The following is a 17,772-nucleotide window of genomic DNA, read 5'->3' on the forward strand; positions in this document are numbered from 1 at the left end:
TCCATCTGCTGACCACAGTGCCGTCGTTCTCCTGTCACCAACTACCCCCTCCCCGGTCATGCACTTGGAGAAAATGGACCCTCGCCTCCAGCTCCAGGGGCCAGCCCACAACAGCTCCAGTCAGCCAGTGTATCTCGTCTTCCTGATCAGAGTGACGGGTCTCGGCGGTGGGGGGTGGGGGGGCTGTAGGCCAGGTGGGACCGTGGTGCCAGACACACAAAGGGCAAAACGGAGGTAAAGGGAAACTATCTGAGTGGCCAGATCGGGTCTTGCTGGATGTACCTCTGTTGTTTAATCTGGGTTTTTCTATAACCTGTCATCTAAAAAGTCCTAATAGATACAGTGAGTAAAGATGTTGAGGTGAGAAAATCCTGGAAACCACAGATTATTCTAAACAGTAAGTCAGCAACAGCTGATGAACCGGGAAAGGCAGAGCTAACCCTCATTGTAATGGCTCTTAAATACGGTAACAACAGTGGCTGACACTATCGCTCAGGTCACGTCAGGTACAGCGTTAAGCTTTTCATTCACTTATACCGATGGGACAGACGCCATCATTAACCCCTTCATTTTACAGATATGGAAACCGAGGCACGGGTGGGTTAAGTGATTAACTCAAGGTGGCGCAGCTGGTGCAGCCCCGCCACACACACACCTGCGTCTGCTTCAGACCACTGTGCTTCCCTCTGCAGTTTTCAGGGAACTGGAAGAAGCTAAGAGATCTGTAGCCGCTTAGGCTTTGGGGTCAAACACAACCTCTTCCTCTTTTCAGCTAGTGTGACTTTGGGAAGGAATCTAACCTGAGTCCCAGGTTCCTCCTCAGCAGGCGCTGTTGGGATTAAATGGATGGCATGTGTCTAAGGGGGTTAGCGCCGGACTAGGCCTGTAGGCCCTTGGCCTTCCTTCGGGGCCCCTGTCTCCCACTCTGCCCACTGTTGCCCTGGGCCCTGGGGAGGCCCTGGGGGCAGGCTCGTCCTTTGCTGACCTGAGGTGCTAATCATACCCAGTTGCCAACCTGGGAGAGGCCAACCAGGGTCCCTTCTTGAAGGTTCTCCCAAAGAGAGGGGCCCTCAGCTGCTCCTGCCTCCCCACATGCCTAGTGCTCTGTCTGCATCTGCTCTTAGACTGTGGGAGGGCCTCATCTCCAGCTGTGTCTTCTGCAGATGGAATAGAGCCACTGTCTGAGCCTCGATGCAGACAATTTACTGATGAGGCTGATTGATGAAGGCACAGAACTTCAGGTGGAAGTTTCCAGAGGCTGATTGTCTATAGCTGGGGTGACCTGGGTGCTGACCTGGGCTGAGATTCCCAAGGTCCCCTCTTGTGAGGAAGTTCATGCATACTGCTCCCTACCTTGTCCGAAGCCCCTCCTAGACACCCAGCGCCTGGGCCCACAGCTCTTGTGTGGGAATCTGGAGAGGCACCTGAGAGCAGGGCAGGACAGGAGGGGCAGGGGTGAGGCGGTGGACAGAGACAGGGAAAACCAGACTACACGGACTGGTGTGGTGGAAGCCGGTCCAGGCTGAAGCAAACTGACAAAGGCTTTTTCTTTTTTTACTTTTTGTTTTGGAATAATTTCAGATTTACAGAGAGTTTCCAAATAGCCTTTGCACAGCTTACCTTAATGTGAAAATCATATATGTATAACCCTGGAGCGTTTCTCGAAACCGAGACTCAACATCAGCACAACACTGTTACCCTAAGCTCCAGACGTCATTCACTTCTTCCGCTCACGCCCCTCCTGTCCCAGCAACCCAGTGTCCCTTGTGACCGTTCCTCAGTCTTCCCCGAAAGCCCCTCCACCTGGCTTGTGTGATCTTCTCATGGTTAGACTGGGCCCTGGGCTTTGGCAGGAATGTGATGTGACTGTGCTGCCTTCTTCTGGCTGAGACGCTACCTGCCAAGTTGTTCCACCAGAGTCTTCGGAAGCTCTATCGTCCTGGGCAGGCGGGGGTATCTATGTGTATCATTGGGCAAGCAGAGGCTTTTACTTTAACAGCAGCCTTGCTTGAGGGAGCCTCTGGCTCAGACTGCGGCTTCTTGGAGAGAAGCGCTCATGGAGCTGGCCGGCTTACAAGCTTGTGATTCTTCAGAGCCACTTTGGTGCCGCAGGAGAGCTGAAAAGAGACAGACTTGGAGAACTGGGTCCAGCACCCTGACCCCAGTATGGTGCAATAGGGTGTTCAGTGAAGAAGCTGAGAGAGCCCCAGCCCAGCCCAAATCCCCCTGCTGGCATTCCCCCCAGTCCTACCTGATCATCAACCCCTCAGGAAGGTGGTCCTTCCCCACATGACCCCAAAGACTCCTTCTCTGACCCCCAGTCTTCTAAGAAGTCTCCCAGCCACTGGAACCATCCTCTCTGTTCTGTTTGGTTTTCTGACCCAATTGCTCTCTCAGTTACATTATGGAGACATCACGCACAGAAGACTTGCCCCTCGCAAGCTCCAGGCTGAGCCGGGGCTGTCTGGATGAGGTACTCTCCTGACACTATCCCTTTTAGGGTTTCCAGACCCACTTCACACATGGGGGAGGGGGTCCCCCCCCCACAATACCAAGCAATTCTCAGACTTCACCATGGTGTCTGAGAATTCGAGCTAATTCTGACACCGTCTACCCGGAGCCAACAACAAATCTCACAGGTTGGGGCTCAGTCCTACAAGACTGTTGTCCACTCCCCACTTCAGGTGCCAGTCACAAGCCCCCGGCTGTTACCTATGCTTTTGACTGGCTATGAATCAGAGGTTCCCAGGACCTCCGTCTTAGGTTTTTTTAATTTGTTAGAGCAACTCACAGAACTCAGGAAACATGATTACCAAGGTATTTAAGGGTGTGATAAAGGGTATGAATCAATAGTCAGATGAAGAGATAGTGATACAAAGCACAGTGAAGGGGCATGGAGCTTCCACCCCTCTGCAGGGCACCACTCTTGACGCCCCTCCATGTGTTCGCCAACCCAAAGCTCTCCAAAGCCAGTCCTTCAGGTTTTCATGGAGGCTTTATTACATGGTCATATTGACTAAGTCATTGGCCATTGGCCAATTCAACCCCCAGCCCCTGTCCTCTCCCTGGAGGTTGGGAGTGGGGTGGGGATGGACAAAAGTTCCAACCCTCTGATCAATGGTTCGTCCACCTGGCCACAGGTCCTGCACTGAGGTGGGGTCCAAAAGTCCCCTTCATTAGCAATAAGACACCCATGTCACCTTTATGACTCTGAAGGAACTATGAATGAAAACCAAATGTGTCTGAGAACTTATATTTTGGTCATCTGAATGACCAAATATATATTTCTCATAAATCGTTATATCACAGGTACCAATAAGGGAGAGAGTCTGAAGCCCACTCCTGGAGCAGGTATTTTCCTCTAGCCTCTGATGGCATTTGTCTTCCCAGGTGTCCTGCCTACAGCAACTCTCCAGCTAGAGGCTTACTGGCAGCCCAAAGACTGAATTTCCTGTCCGCTAGCTCCCAGTGCGGCTTCATGCTCATGACAGACAATCACAAAGGCCCCTGAAAACCTGTGTTGTCTAAGGAGCTGAGGTAGTCCACCCCTGTCACAGGGTGTGCAGTACAGACGGTCCCCATGAAAGCAGGTGGGGCTGGACCCACTCAAAAACCAACAAGCATTTGCTGAACACCCTGCATGCCAGGCACCAGTCTAAGCGAACAAGACAGACGAAATCCTGCCCTCTTGGCTACAGTTGACCAGGGGACAAGATTACAGCCAACAGACATGTGAATAAGAGGCCAGGTGTTGACCAAGCAGGCTATGAGTGTAGTGAGGAGGTGGCGTTTCAGAGACCAGAAGAAATGAGAGCACACTATGCGGCACCCTAACAGAGTGAGTCCCTGTGACATCTAAGCCAACACCTCTCCCCCCCGTCTTCTAAGCAAGCCACATGTGCACAGTGTCCCACAGGCCCATGGGGTCCCTGCTGGGAAGGAATGCCCGGTTTCCAGCCGGCTCTCAGTGAGCCTTGCTTCCCTGGGTGGCCCTGAACACAGCTTCCTGCTGGGTGAGAGGGAGCCACACTGCATTTCTGGCCCAGGCCCCCCAAGCCCTCACTACTGATAACAGCTAAGGGGAAGAGTGTGGATCCTCCCAATGTGAGGCGCCTCAGCCTGGGGGGACCAGCTCAGGCTGTGGACAGAAGGCTCCACAGAGACCTGAATATAGCTGACCATTGAGCAGCACGGGTTAGGGCTGCACAGGTCCACTTACATGTGGATTTTTGTTGGTAAGTACAGTTCAGTACTATAAATGTAATTTTTCTTCCATAACATTTTCTTTTTTTTTTAAGATTTTTTTTTTTTGACAGAGAGAGAGACAGCCAGCGAGAGAGGGAACACAGCAGGGGGAGTGGGAGAGGAAGAAGCAGGCTCCCAGCGTAGGAGCCTGATGTGGGGCTCGATCCCACAACACTGGGATCACACCCTGAGCCGAAGGCAGACGCTTAACGACTGAGCCACCCAGGCGCACCTTCCATAACATTTTCTTTCTTTTCTCTAGCTTACTTTATTGTAAGAATACAGTATATAATACATAGGACATTCACAATATGTGTTAACTGACTATATTATCAGCAAGTAGGCTGCTAAGTAATTATGTTTTGGGGAAATCAAAAGCTATACAAAGATTTTTGATTGCACAAGGGGTGGGCAATCCTAACCCCACTTCATTCGAGGGTCACCTGTATCTGGAAATAGCTGGCTAACCCATGTACCACAGAAAGGGAATGTGTCAGCTTCCAGAGGCATCCGGGGCCACAGCACCAACCCCACCAACCCCACCTGGAAGGGTGGTGCGTGAGGGGCTGAGATCCCCGGAAAGAGAAGCAGCAAGCAGCTCTCTCCTGTTACCCCTGAAGGCCTTTTCTTTGCCTTGATCATCACCATCACCACATTTGTGGCTCTCTGGATTGCCAGAGAAGCATGGCACTGGGTTAGATCTGTAGCAGCCAATTCTTTAGGAAAACGTTTTCCCTTTAAACAAATTAAGTTTATTAAATACTCTGAAAAACAGCAAATGGTTCTGGACACTGGGTCTCTTGAGGATGAAAGAAATGAAGGTTTCTTCCACTGGAGAAAGATTTAGGGGTCTTCACAACAGAAAACAGAGCATAGCTAATATCTGGGAAAAAAGACTGTCATGCTCTGGTATTTTGAATGTTGATAACTGTTAAGTTGAGTTGGGTTTTGCTCACTTGGTTTCATTTCTGCAAAGCTGTACATCTCTGATCTGCTTTTCCCTTGGAACCGAGACTAATGAAGGAAAGAATCTTCTAAGAGTTTACAAGTTCTTTTCTATCCATTCCTCAGTTTACTGAGTTAGAGGACAAAAAAGACAAGGGGATGGAAGCAAGAAGTGGTCTACACACATTAAGTTCTTACCCAAAAAAGGCCCAAAGGCAGTGGTTCAGTCCGGCACCAATGTGGGGAGACCTCATTTCAGCCTCAAGGCTCCTTGGCCAGCAGAGAGGGCAGAAAGGGCTTTGTTTCACTCTGGTGGATGATCCTGCCATGGGTGTCCAGCCTGGCAGCCACTGGCAGGGGGCCTCACTTACAAGAAATGATCAGAAGCCCGGAAATCCAAGGCCGGGCTCCAAGCTCCCGCTGCCCAGTTGGCTACAGCCTGGCATCTGCACGAGGAGCCGTCACACAGCCAGTGAGGAAGTTGAGGGAGAGCGGGAGCTGTAGAAAAGAAGCAAACACCCATCTTGGTGAAGTCAGGACTCTCTGCTCTCCTACTCTCTTCAGAGGGTTTTTGTTTTTGTTTTTTTTTAAGATTTTATTTATTTATTTGACAGAGAGAGAGAGCACACAAGCAGGGGGAGCCATAGCAGGAGAGGGAGAAGCAGGCTCCCCGTTGAGCAGGGAGCTAGACTCGGGGCTTAATTCCAGAAACCTCGATCCCAGGATCCTGGGATCATGACCTGAGCTGAAGGCAAATGCTTAACCAACTGAGCCACCCAGGCACCCCTCTCTCCAGAGGTTTTAAAAAGGTCTCTGGCCTGGGGTACCTGGCCAGCTCCGCTGGAAGAGTGTGTGACTCTTGATCTCAGGGTTATGAGTTTGAGCCCCATGTTGGGTGTAGAGACTACTAAATAGAATAAATAAACTTAAGACAAATAAATAAATAGGTCTCTGGCCATTAAGGTCTTATTTAAAGGATGGACTTTAGTCTGTACTTATATACAAATATTTTTTAAAGACTTACTTAAAGCATAAAGGATAACATAAAGACTTGTTGCAGGAGGGTGGAATGGAGTGGAGGTTCTTGAGGGAAGCAGAGCTGCTGTGCCAGGGCTAACTGGTGTCACAGCACACCCAGACAGTGAGCCAGAGCCCACCCTAGACTGACAAGCAGTTGCAAGGGCAAAGCTGGCAGAGGAAGGGTGTGGAGTAGGACACATAGGCAGAGGCTCTTCACTTAGGAGGCAATCAATCAGCTCTGATCATGAGCCATTAACTGAAAATAAGGCTAGGAAGAGAGGGAAGTAGAAAGTTTGAGCAGCTGCTAATTCAGCAGTGTCCCACCCTAAAATGCTGAAAACATCCCAGATGAAGTAGAAGGCTCCCTTCCTTCAAAACCATAGTAGAAAATAGAGAAGTCTATTTTATTAATATAAGTTGAAGAAGGCTGTCCTATGAAAAAAACCCTAAAAACACAAGGGAAAAGACTGGTAGGTTTGAACATTTAAACATTTGAGACTATCTTGTGTGAAAAGACCGCATAAGTGAAGTTTAAAGAGTGGCAACTGGGATAAAATATTTGCAAAGTATGTAAGAGATAAAGAATTAATATGCATAATAGATAAATAATTTATATTGGAGGAAAAAGATAATTAATAGAAAAATGAACGAAGAAAATAAACAAGCAATTCATAGAAGACAAAATACAAACACACACACACATTTTTTTCCAACTTCCCCCACAACTGATAATTGAGGGAAGCAAACTGGAGAAATGTATACGCATTTTCACCATCGAGTCTGGTTGTTTGCAGTAATTATGTTCTATACAGTCACCACAAACCCTGAATTAGTGAAGACTAAATCATTGTTCCAGAGGAAATACCAGGGTCAGGTTCCTGTGACCCTCTGGTCACAATATTTTCAACAACCAATCAATATGTCACCCTGTTTTAGGTGCATTCAAGACACCTTATTTAATATTTATTGTTGACTCATGAACATTGGGCTCACAGCCAGCAGACCCCTAACTCAGGCCTGGATGAACCATCTACACATGTACTTTCTCCAGGAGGATCCTAACAGCTGCTTCGTACTTAAGATCCCTAGACAGCACTTCAGCACTAGGCTTGAGGGCCACTTTAAATGGCAAAATCACCAATAAAAGCACAAAAGTACAAAAATGTGGCACTAACTAGGTGGCAAAAAGGATCCCTCTTTACAGTGAGAGCTGAAACAGGAAGGCAGAGTGTCACCTGGTTCCACCTCAGCTGGGAGCATGCACACAGGTGACTCACACTTTCCCCAGCTCTGCTCATGTCCCTTGCAACCATGGGTTACACAGAAATCTTAGGAAACAAGCAAATGCACAAATACAGCATCAGTGAGTAAGGAGGATTGCCTGAATTCATGAGTATGTGTACACGTAGCCTCTGTGCATGTACATATGAATGTGTACCCAATTGCTGGCTTCACTGGAGTTGTTATGGCACTGCTCTCACGCGCCCTGTTTGTTCCAAACACGGGACAGAGTTGCTGCCTCCAAAGGGTTTAATCTAATGGCAGAGGCTGATTATCCTCAAGTGGTATGAACGAGTAATTGCAGATGGTGTTAATTACTAGGAACACAATAATCAGTTTGCTGTGAAAAAGAATACTCAGACAGGGTAGCTGAGAGAGATAGAGGCTGATACTGGCAGCGCTGAGGAAAGCTTTTCTAACAGCATGAATACATCTCACCTGGGAAAGGAGATGAGGCTAGGCAGCCAGGGGCCTGGATACATGGGGTGGCTGGAGAGCTACAGGCCTGGCATGTAGTTAGTTCTGGAGAGAATAGGGCTGCATGTGGGTGGTCAGTAGAATATTAACTCATCATACAATCATGGACTCCTTTTCAATGAAAAGATAGCTTCATGCAGTGTAATATAATTTTTAAAATTGTATTGTAAAAGCCAAATATGTCCAACTTTCTTCAAGAGTAGCCTTATGAACCCTGAGAAACATCCACAACTAGAAGATGGAGAGAAAAGGAGAAGGTACACAGGAGCAGCTAGTGAAACAGGAGAAAACACAAGGGAATATGGCATCACCAAAGCTAAGACAAGAGGTTGCTTCAAAACAGAAGGCAGTGGTAAAGCAAGAGAATTCTTTATTAGATTTTGCCCAAGTAGATCAGTGGTGGCTTGACAAGAGCTCTTCAGTGGATCAGAGAGCAAGAAAGATGGAACAGTAAAGGAAGAAGTGGGACCAGCATTTATAAAAAATGTGTTTAAGAAATTTGAGTATAAAGAGGATCAGAGTAAGGAAACAGTAGCTGGAAGGGAATTAGGGGGCAAGAGAGGTTCTCTTGTTTCCTTGTGATGAGTTATACCAGAGCACATTAGTTTACTGGTAAGAATGATCAAGTCCTAGTGAAAGATCAACTGTACACGACAGAAAAGGGAATAATGGAAGGAAAGAAGTCCTAAACAATGTGAGAGGGAATGGAATCAAAAACTCCTGTAAAATAATAGATCTTTGTTAGGAGGAGAGACAAAGAACTTCTCAAACTCAATACACAAGAAACAAATAAATCAAAAAATGGACAGAAGATATGAACAGACACTTTTCCAATGAAGACATACAAATGGCTAACAAACACATGAAAAAATGTTCAAAATCATTAGCCATCAGGGAAATTCAAATCAAAACCACACTGAGATACCACCTTACGTCAGTTAGAATGGCAAAAATTGACAAGGCAAGAAACAACAAATGTTGGAGAGGATGTGGAGAAAGGGGATCCCTCCTACATTGTTGGTGGGAATGCAAGTTGGTACAGCCACTTTGGAAAACAGTGTGGAGGTCCCTTAAAAAGTTAAAAATTGAGCTACCCTATGATTCAGCAATTGCACTACTGGGTATTTACCCCAAAGATACAGACATAGTGAAGAGAAGGGCCATATGCACCTCAATATTCATAGCAGCAATGTCCACAATAGCTAAATTGTGGAAGGAGCCAAGATGCCCTTCAACAGATGACTGGATTAAGAAGATGTGGTCCATATATACAATGGAATATTACTCAGCCATCAAAAAGAATGATTTCTCAACATTTGCTGCAACATGGACGGCACTGGAGGAGATAATACTAAGCGAAATAAGTCAAGCAGAGAAAGACAATTATCATATGGTTTCACTCATTTATGGAACATAAGAAATAGCAGGAAGATCGGTAGGAGAAGAAAGGGAAGAAGAAAGGGGGGGTAAACAGAAGGGGGAAGGAACCGTGAGAGACTATGGACTCTGAGAAACAAACTGAGGACTTCGGCAGGGCGGGGGGGAATGGGATAGGCTGATGATGGGTATTAAGGAGGGCACGTATTGCATGGTGCACTGGGTGTTATATGCAAGTAATAAATCATCGAACTTTTAAAAAATTAATTAATTAATTAAAAAAAAGGAGGAGAGACACCTCTTCAGTTATATTAGGATGGAATAAAGAGTGACAGGTGTAGATAGGGTTATAGATTTGGGAGTAGGAATATGAAGGAAGTCTTCTATGATATTATAATATTTTTTCAATCATGAGTGAGGCCATCAAGGCAATACTCAACTGGAAGATGAAGTTGGAAATACAGGCAATGGTCATATTATACAGGACCCCATATGCTATGCCAATGATTGTTCCATATGCTAGGGAGCTTTTTAAAAACTAATGAAGACGCAATGATAAGAAAAGAAACAATTTATTATAAAAAACAAGCAAAAGATTTTCAACATCATTAGTCATTAGTAAAATGCAAATTAAAACCATAATGTGATACCACTACACACTTAGCAGGGTGGCTTTAAAAAAAAAAGTGTGACAATATCACATGTTGGTGAGATACTGAAACAACAAGGATTTGTTTCTGACACTGACAGAGATGTTAGAATAATCTGACAATGATTTTTAAATCATCATAAAAATGCTTCCACGGGCAATATAAAAGCACTAAAAATAAATGGAAAAATACAAAATCTCAGCAAAAAAGTAGAAGATATAAGAAGAATCAAATGGAGATTTTCAAACTGAAAAAATACATTAATGAAATAAAAAATTCAACAGATAGACTCAAGAGCAGAATGGAGGGGATAGAGTGAAGAATAGTTGAACAAGAAGAGAGAAAAATAGAAATTATCCAATCTGAACAACAGAAAGAAAATAAGGCTTAAAAAAAAACAAAAAGAAAGCACAGAGCCTCAGGGACCTGTAGGACCATAACCAAAGATCTAATATTCATATCCTTGGCATGTCAAAAAGAGAGAAGAAAGAGGGGGAGACATAAAAGTACTAAATGATGATGATGATGATGATGATGATGATAGCTCTTTCCCAAATTTAGCAAGAGATATATAAATCTATAGATTCAAAAAGTTAAGTGAACCCCAGACAGGATAACCCCAAAGAAATCAACACCAAGACACATCATGACTCGACTTCTGAAAATTAAAGACAAGGAAAAAATTTTGAAAGCAGCAAGAGAAATGACACCTTACCTATAGAGGAAAACAGTTCAAATGACAGTAGATTTCTCATCAGAAATCAAGAAAGCAACACATTTTTCAAGTTCTGAAAGAAAAGAAGTGTCCACCAAGAATCACATATCCAGAGAAAATATGAAGGGGAAGTAAATACCTGTTCAAATGAAGGACCATTAAGAGAATTTGTTGCCAGCTGACCTATCCTAAATTAATGGCTAAGGAAAGTTCTCTAAATAAATCGGAATGAAGAAAAGAAGGAATTTTGAATCATTCTATAATGTAATCAGTAGAAAAACTATATAAAGAGACACAATTAAAAAAACAATATAGGTTAATCAAAATGGAATTGTAAAAAAAAAAGGTAATCTACAGAAAGTTAAGAAAAAGAAAACAAAGAGACAAAACACAGAGATAACAAATAGAAAATAAAAAATACGCTGGCAACTTAAACCCTAACATCAACAATTTAATTACTTGTAAATGGTCTAAACACTCCAATTAGAAGAAAGATTGGTAGAGAGAATTAAAAAGCATGACCTCACATTATGCTGTTTTCAAGTACTTCAAATATAATGAAATAGGCAAAGTATTAAGGTTGAAATATATATATTATGCAAATAGTAATCAAAGGAAAGCAGAAGTGGTTATATTACTATCAAATAAAGTAGACTTCAGAGCAAAGAAAATTACCAGAGCCCAAATTAGTCATTATACAATGATAAAAGGGCCAGTCCACCAAGAAGACATGGCAACCCTGAATTGGTATGCACCCAGCAACAAAGCTTCAATATATATGACGCAAAAACTTTTAGAACTGAAAGGAGAGACAGAAGAATCCACTATTACAGTTGGAGATGAGAACATCCCTCTCTCAACAACTGTAAACCAGCCAGTAAGCTTTAATCAATATTTATAACAACAGTCCCACCAACAAGAGAATACATGTTCTTTTCAGGTGCCCATAGAAGATATACCAAGATATCTTAGAGGAGAAAAGGAAGAAAAGAAAGGAAGGAAGGAAGGAAGGAAGGAAGGAAGGAAGGAAGGAAGGAAGGAAGGAAGAAAAGACAAGATTTCAACAAATTTAAAAGATTTAGAAACATACACATAAATATGATATGTTATATATCATTTTTATTTAGATCAATGTATTTGTTTTATTTTCCTTGAGGCTTCATCTTTGAGATTTTCCTGTTATTTTTCTTTTTTCTGTTATTGATTTCTAGTTTAAGTCTACTAGGGTTGGAGGACACATTCTGTATGTCTCAAATCAATAATCTAAGCTCCCTTTTCAAAAACCTAGAAAAGAATAAAATAAACGCAAAGCAAGCAGAAAGAAGAAAATAATAAAGAACAGAAATCATTTAAATTTAAAACACTAAGAAAAAGACGTTAAGACAGAAACTTATTCTTTGAAAAGATCAATAAAATTGCCAAACCTTTAGCAAAACAGAGAGAGAGAGAAGACACAAATTACCAATACCAGGAATGAAACAGGAAATGTCACTAAAGACGTGAGACGTCACATGGGTCAAAAGGGAACACTACGGACAACTCTATGCACATAAATTTGACAATTTAGATGAAATAGACCAACTGAAAAATACAACCTCCCACAACTCATTCAATATGAAATCAATCATTTGAATAGCCCTATAACTCTTTTTTTAGATTTTTTTATTCTTATGTTCAGTTAGCCAACATATAGTACATCATCAGTTTTTGGTGTAGTGTTCGGCGATTCATTAGTTGCATAATGATTAGCCCTATAACTCTCAACATTGAATTCATAATTTAAAAAAGAAATCACCAGGCCCAGATGGTTTCACTGGATAATTCTACCAAATCTTTAAAGAAGAGTTAACACCAATTCTGTACAATATCTTTCAGAAAACAGAAGAGGAGGGAACACTTCCCAATTAATTTTATGAATCTAGTATTTCCCTTATTCAAAAGCAGATAAAGACAGAACCAAAAAAAATGAAATTTATAGACAAATATCTCTCATGAATATAGGTACCATGAATATTACCAAATAGAATTCAGCAATACATGAAAAGAATTATACACCATGACCAAGTGAGGTTTATTCTAGAAATGTAATGCTGGTTTAATATTCAAAATTAATAATTTTAAAATCTAATTTAAATTATATCTATTATATCAAATGATATCATTTTTAATTTGAAATAATTCACCAAATTAACAGGTTCAGAAGAAAAGTCATATAGTCATATCAATTGATGTGGGAAAAGCATTTGACAAAATCCAACATCCATTCATGATTAAAAAGTCTCAGAAAAATAAGAATAGAGGGGTCCTTCCTCAACTTTAAAAAGAACATCTGCAAAAAAACTACAGCTAACATTATACTTCATGGTGAAAAACTAAATGCTTTCCCTCTAAGATTGGAAATAAGGCAAGAATGTTTGTTCTCACTACTCTTGCTTTACATAGTGCTGGAAGTTCTAACCAGTGCAATAAAGCCAGAAAAGGAAATAAACGGTATACAGGTTGAAAAGGAAGAAATAAACTTACAGACAACTTGACTGTTTACATAGAAAGTCCCGAGGAACCTGCAAAAAGAAACACCTAAAACTAATATGGGAACCCAGTAAGGTTGCAGGATACAAGACAAATAGACAGAAACCAGTAATAGTTCTATATACCAGATATGATTACATGGACACCAAAAGTAAAAATACAGTACCATCTGCAATCACTTAAAAAAATTAAATACTTAGGTGTATGATTCCTTTTATATGATATTCTGGAAAAGGCAAACTAAATGAATGGAAAATAGATCCATGGTTGCCAAGGGCTGGAGGTTGGGGGAGAGGTCACAGGTGATTTTCGTGAGGAGAAGCAACACTTCTGTATCTTGATTGTGGTGGTGGTTGTTACCAACTGTATATATTTGTCAAAACACATACGAGTGCACCTAAAAGAGTTAATTCTATTGTATGTTTATGTTTTACAGTGAGTGAAAATTAAAGCCACGAAGAACTTCAAGGAGGGAAATGGCATGGTCGGATTTGCATTTAAGGAAGATTCACCTGTTGCCCTGTGAAGAGCAGAAGGAGTGAGCCAAAGATGTGAAGGCCAGGAGATTGGTGAGATTACTGGAGTCATCCAGGTCCAGGACCAGCAGAGTCTGCACTAGGACTCAAGTAGCAATGGAGACAGGGAAGAGAAATTGATTTCAATAACTCCTTGGACTAGTTTAGGACTGGGAATAGAAAGATGGATTCCAAGAAAGTGGATTTTTTTTTGGATAGGGGTGTGTGTGTGAGAGAGAGAGAGAGAGAGAAGCCTCTCATCTATCAAACCAGTATGCAAAATGGTAACTTACACATGGTGGATAAAACTGGAGGAGCCACGGGCGCCTGCCTGGGTGCTCAGTTAGGGGTCTGACTCTTGGTTTCGGCTCAGATCATGATTTCAGGGTTGCGAGATCGAGACCTATAAGCTCTGTGCCGAGTGTGGGTTCTTTCCCCTCTCTCAGCCTTCCCCTGCTTATGCTCACACTACTCCCCTCAAATAAATAAATAAATGAAATCCTTAAAAAAACAAACAAACAAACAAACAAAACGAAAAAGCCATATGCTTAGGAAAACTGATTTCTTGAGATACTGAAGGATAAGGACCCACTGTTGGATTTTAGTATTTTAGTTCAAATACAAGTTTATTAAACACCAATTAAAAATAAAGTTCTGGGGTCTGAAAACAGTCACCATGTCATACTGGATCATTTACTCCATTTTGCACGTATGGAATTTTAACTGCTAAACAGGGGCAGAAAGGGAGAGGAGCTGTCCCCAAATCTCAGGCTGTAGGCAGCAAAGTGACCCCAAGGGACCTTAGGGAGTGGCCAGGGGCCGGAGGCCAGCTCAGAGAAAGCCAACAGGGGCACACGCCTGCTGGAGGGGGGACGCTGATTCGGGAAGGGTACTGGTCAGCTGCAAAGCACTGTATTCTCACCTCTTGTGGCAGCTGCTGCCCCCGTAAGCACAAAAACAAATGGTTAATTTGGAGATCAAGCTTCCGCTGCAATGGGAGGAGAGGCTAGCTCCGTGGTCCCTCCAACTTCCTACCACCAAGAATTCTTTTGATCTTTTCAACCCCATCCCCACTGATCCACCTGTGCCGGGCAGGGCTTTCCCACAGAACTGGATTTAATAACAATGAATTCTTCAAGAATCAAAAACATTTATAGTTGCCAGCCAAAGCTTTATCCAAGAACCCACTAAATTGATGTGATTAACTAGTTTAACAATATTTATTAAGCAGTAATGGTGGACGTGGATCTAGAGCCAGGACGCTAAGTGGGTGAGGTCCTTGCCCTCCGGGCTAATGGCGGACAACACGTGCAGTCACCCTGTGCAGAACGTCTGAGCAGGAGGAGAGAGGACGGTGAATTAGGAGGTGGGGGTTGGGATGGGCAGGGGTCAGGGGTGGCTGCCCTGAGCCAGAACTTGAAGGGTTGGAAGGGTAAATAAGAGTTTCCAGGCAGGTCGGGGTGGGGTGGACTGCAGTCCCCTCCGGAGCACAGGAAAACCACTGAGGCCCTAACCTAATAACTGTAACCCCCCGAGGCTGTGCTATGTGTCGGGCTCCGGGCCAGCACGCACACACATTTGCTCAGCTACTCCTCACTCTGATGAAGTACTCAGAGATACGGGGTATTACCCTATCTCACAGCGGAGGAAAGCACAGCTTCCCTGTGTCCAGTCCTTTGCCCAAGACCACACAGCATGGGAGTGATGGGATTGGACTCCAGAGCCTACAACCAGCAATGCTGCAGGTGTCTTTGGGCAACAATAAGCATGGTGTTGCCAGAAAAGTGAGTGTGAGAGAGGCCCCCCAATGTGCGCTTGGCTGTACCACAGCGATTCCCAGTGTTCATTCTGGCACGGGTGTGAGGGGCAGACCACAGTGCAAACCTGAAGAGAGGAGCCCTAGGGGGCTGACTCCACCACTGTTCTTTAAATGGGAATGGTCTCCCTAGTCCTTGGGCCCTGTTTCATGTAAATGTCCAATTTCTGTTAGATTTTACAAAATATTATCTAGACCTCACTCTAACCTGATAGCTTTTAAACTCCCAGGAGCTCATTGGACACATTTAAACTCCCAGGAACTCCTCTTGTCGTCCAAGCCCACCCAGGCTGCTGAGTGAACCCAGCTCGGACTCTCTGGATGGAAATTGCATAAATTCGCTTCCAATCCGTAACTTTTCTTAGCATCCTCCCTAATTTGACCTCCTGCCACACGCATTTGTGACAGCTATAGTGTAGTAGAAAAAGGGAGGGTGGCTGTGGCCCAGCCCAGGTCATCGGCCACATTTGTGTGGAATATTCTCCCTATAAAAGCTTATTTTGGATTGTAGCCCTGAAGGAAATCGGGATAACCATTTTTGAGATGGAATCTACTCCAAAAGGCAAGATACTTGGTGTCCGCCCATACACTGAGGTCTCATGGGCGACCTGTGGCCCCTCCAGTACCCCAACTGAAAGTGTCCGTGACAGTGAATGGTCACCCTCCGTGTCAGCTGGACCCCCTGAGGTACATTCACAAGCTGATGGGACTCGCAACATTCCACGTTGTCCCAGGTCAGAGAGGCAAGAGGACAGCCCTAAAACCTAAAGACAGTTTTAGTTTTAGGAAAACAAGGGAGAAGAACAAAATGCCTCAGGAATGATAGTTTGAATTTAACTGCCCTTCATGGTGGCAGAAACATAAACTATAAATAGTGTTCAATGGCTTTACATAGATTGTGGGTGATTGATTCATGGCAGGCTATTAGGGAAGCTCAGGACAGCCAAGCTATTTTGAGGCCAGGCTCTGGGAGGACACCCTCTCGCCCCCATGAACTGTTCCCTTGGCACTGCCCTCAGAGAGAAGCGCCGGCCTGTGCAGCCCACGGTCTGACTCAGGGCAGCACTTCCCAAGTCCTTTCCTTTTAAGGCCTTCAGGGATCCAAGTCCCTGCCCGCCAGCAGGGAGCAGGCGTGGCAGCTGGAGTGAGCAGTCATCACTAGAATAGCTTGACTCTGAAGTTTCTAAAAGGGAATCAGGACCACCTGAGCCTCCCCCAAGAGGTACCAGTCACACTTACCCTGTTGCCATTTGTGCCCGGGCAGAACCATGTACAGAAGCTGGGACATGAAGGGCATTTTGTAAGACATTCCAGCTGGCAGGTTAAATGTGTCCCACAGCTGTCACTGAGGCACTCTACCAAAAATAGTCCCAACACAGGGATAGTACAGATAATGGCAGAGATGACATGAGACTCACAGGGCGTTACTGCTCTTACCCCTTAGGTGCTAACCAACAGCAAGCACAGGAAACACTGTTGAATAGAGGGCTCACCGGAGCAGGCCAGCGGATCAGACAGGCTGGAAAGTTTGCTATTTGAGAAAGCAAGTGCCATTTATATTATAGAGCAGGGTAACAAGATAGAGCAGAAACCAAGTTTAACAAAAAGCAAAAAACATTGGAAGGAAGGTACTGCCAGGAAGAAGCAGCTGAGACCTCGTGAAGGGCTTCCTGCATAGCCCAGGGACTGGCGCGGCGAGGAGCTGCTCCTGCAGAGACCGAGTGCCCCCCGGCCCCACGCCCCCACGTGGGAAGGGGCATACGCCCTGCCTGAGGGGGAGGCCATCTGAGTCTGGAACCTATGATCTGAAGAAGGAACTGACGGCTATCGCATAATGGCACAAACTAGAAAAATCAGTAATACTCTGAGATATATGTCATATCACAAAAAGATATCTACACAGGACACAGAAGCACTGTTAAAATAAAGATAATGAAAAGTTGGCTACTTCAGTAAGTTACTACAGCAGGAAGGGGGTTGCCTGTATGTTCACAACTAGATCTTTCAGAAAGCCTGGTAAAATCAGCAGCTGGAGAGAACAGGCCTTATGCTCCAATATTAAGGACAAACATATGTGCTCCTCTTGTTTCTGTGATGTCTCCTTTGGTCCTGGGCTTTGAATCCTCCCCCTTCCTCGGCTGAGCAGGTTGGGAGAAATCAGAGCCCAGACCCTGCTAAGAGGTCAGGGTCTCCTGAGTAGTG

The 17,772-nt window shown here is 44.2% G+C and overlaps 1 long non-coding RNA gene across 1 annotated transcript; it reads right to left on the bottom strand.

Annotated features, from left to right (window-relative positions):
- Positions 1-1,840: 1,840 nt before the first annotated feature.
- On the bottom strand, positions 1,841-16,910 carry LOC123775452 (uncharacterized). The gene is made up of 4 exons (XR_006775077.2): positions 16,810-16,910; positions 13,234-13,271; positions 5,389-5,688; positions 1,841-2,117 (listed from the first exon to the last, which is right to left on the bottom strand). It is a non-coding gene; the product is annotated as an uncharacterized LOC123775452 (long non-coding RNA).
- Between the last annotated feature and the right edge of the window lie 862 nt (positions 16,911-17,772).

Source organism: Ursus americanus, chromosome 11, assembly GCF_024610735.1.
Source record: "Ursus americanus isolate L20-20 chromosome 11, mUrsAme1.1.p, whole genome shotgun sequence".
In the NCBI taxonomy this organism is placed as follows: domain Eukaryota; kingdom Metazoa; phylum Chordata; class Mammalia; order Carnivora; family Ursidae; genus Ursus; species Ursus americanus.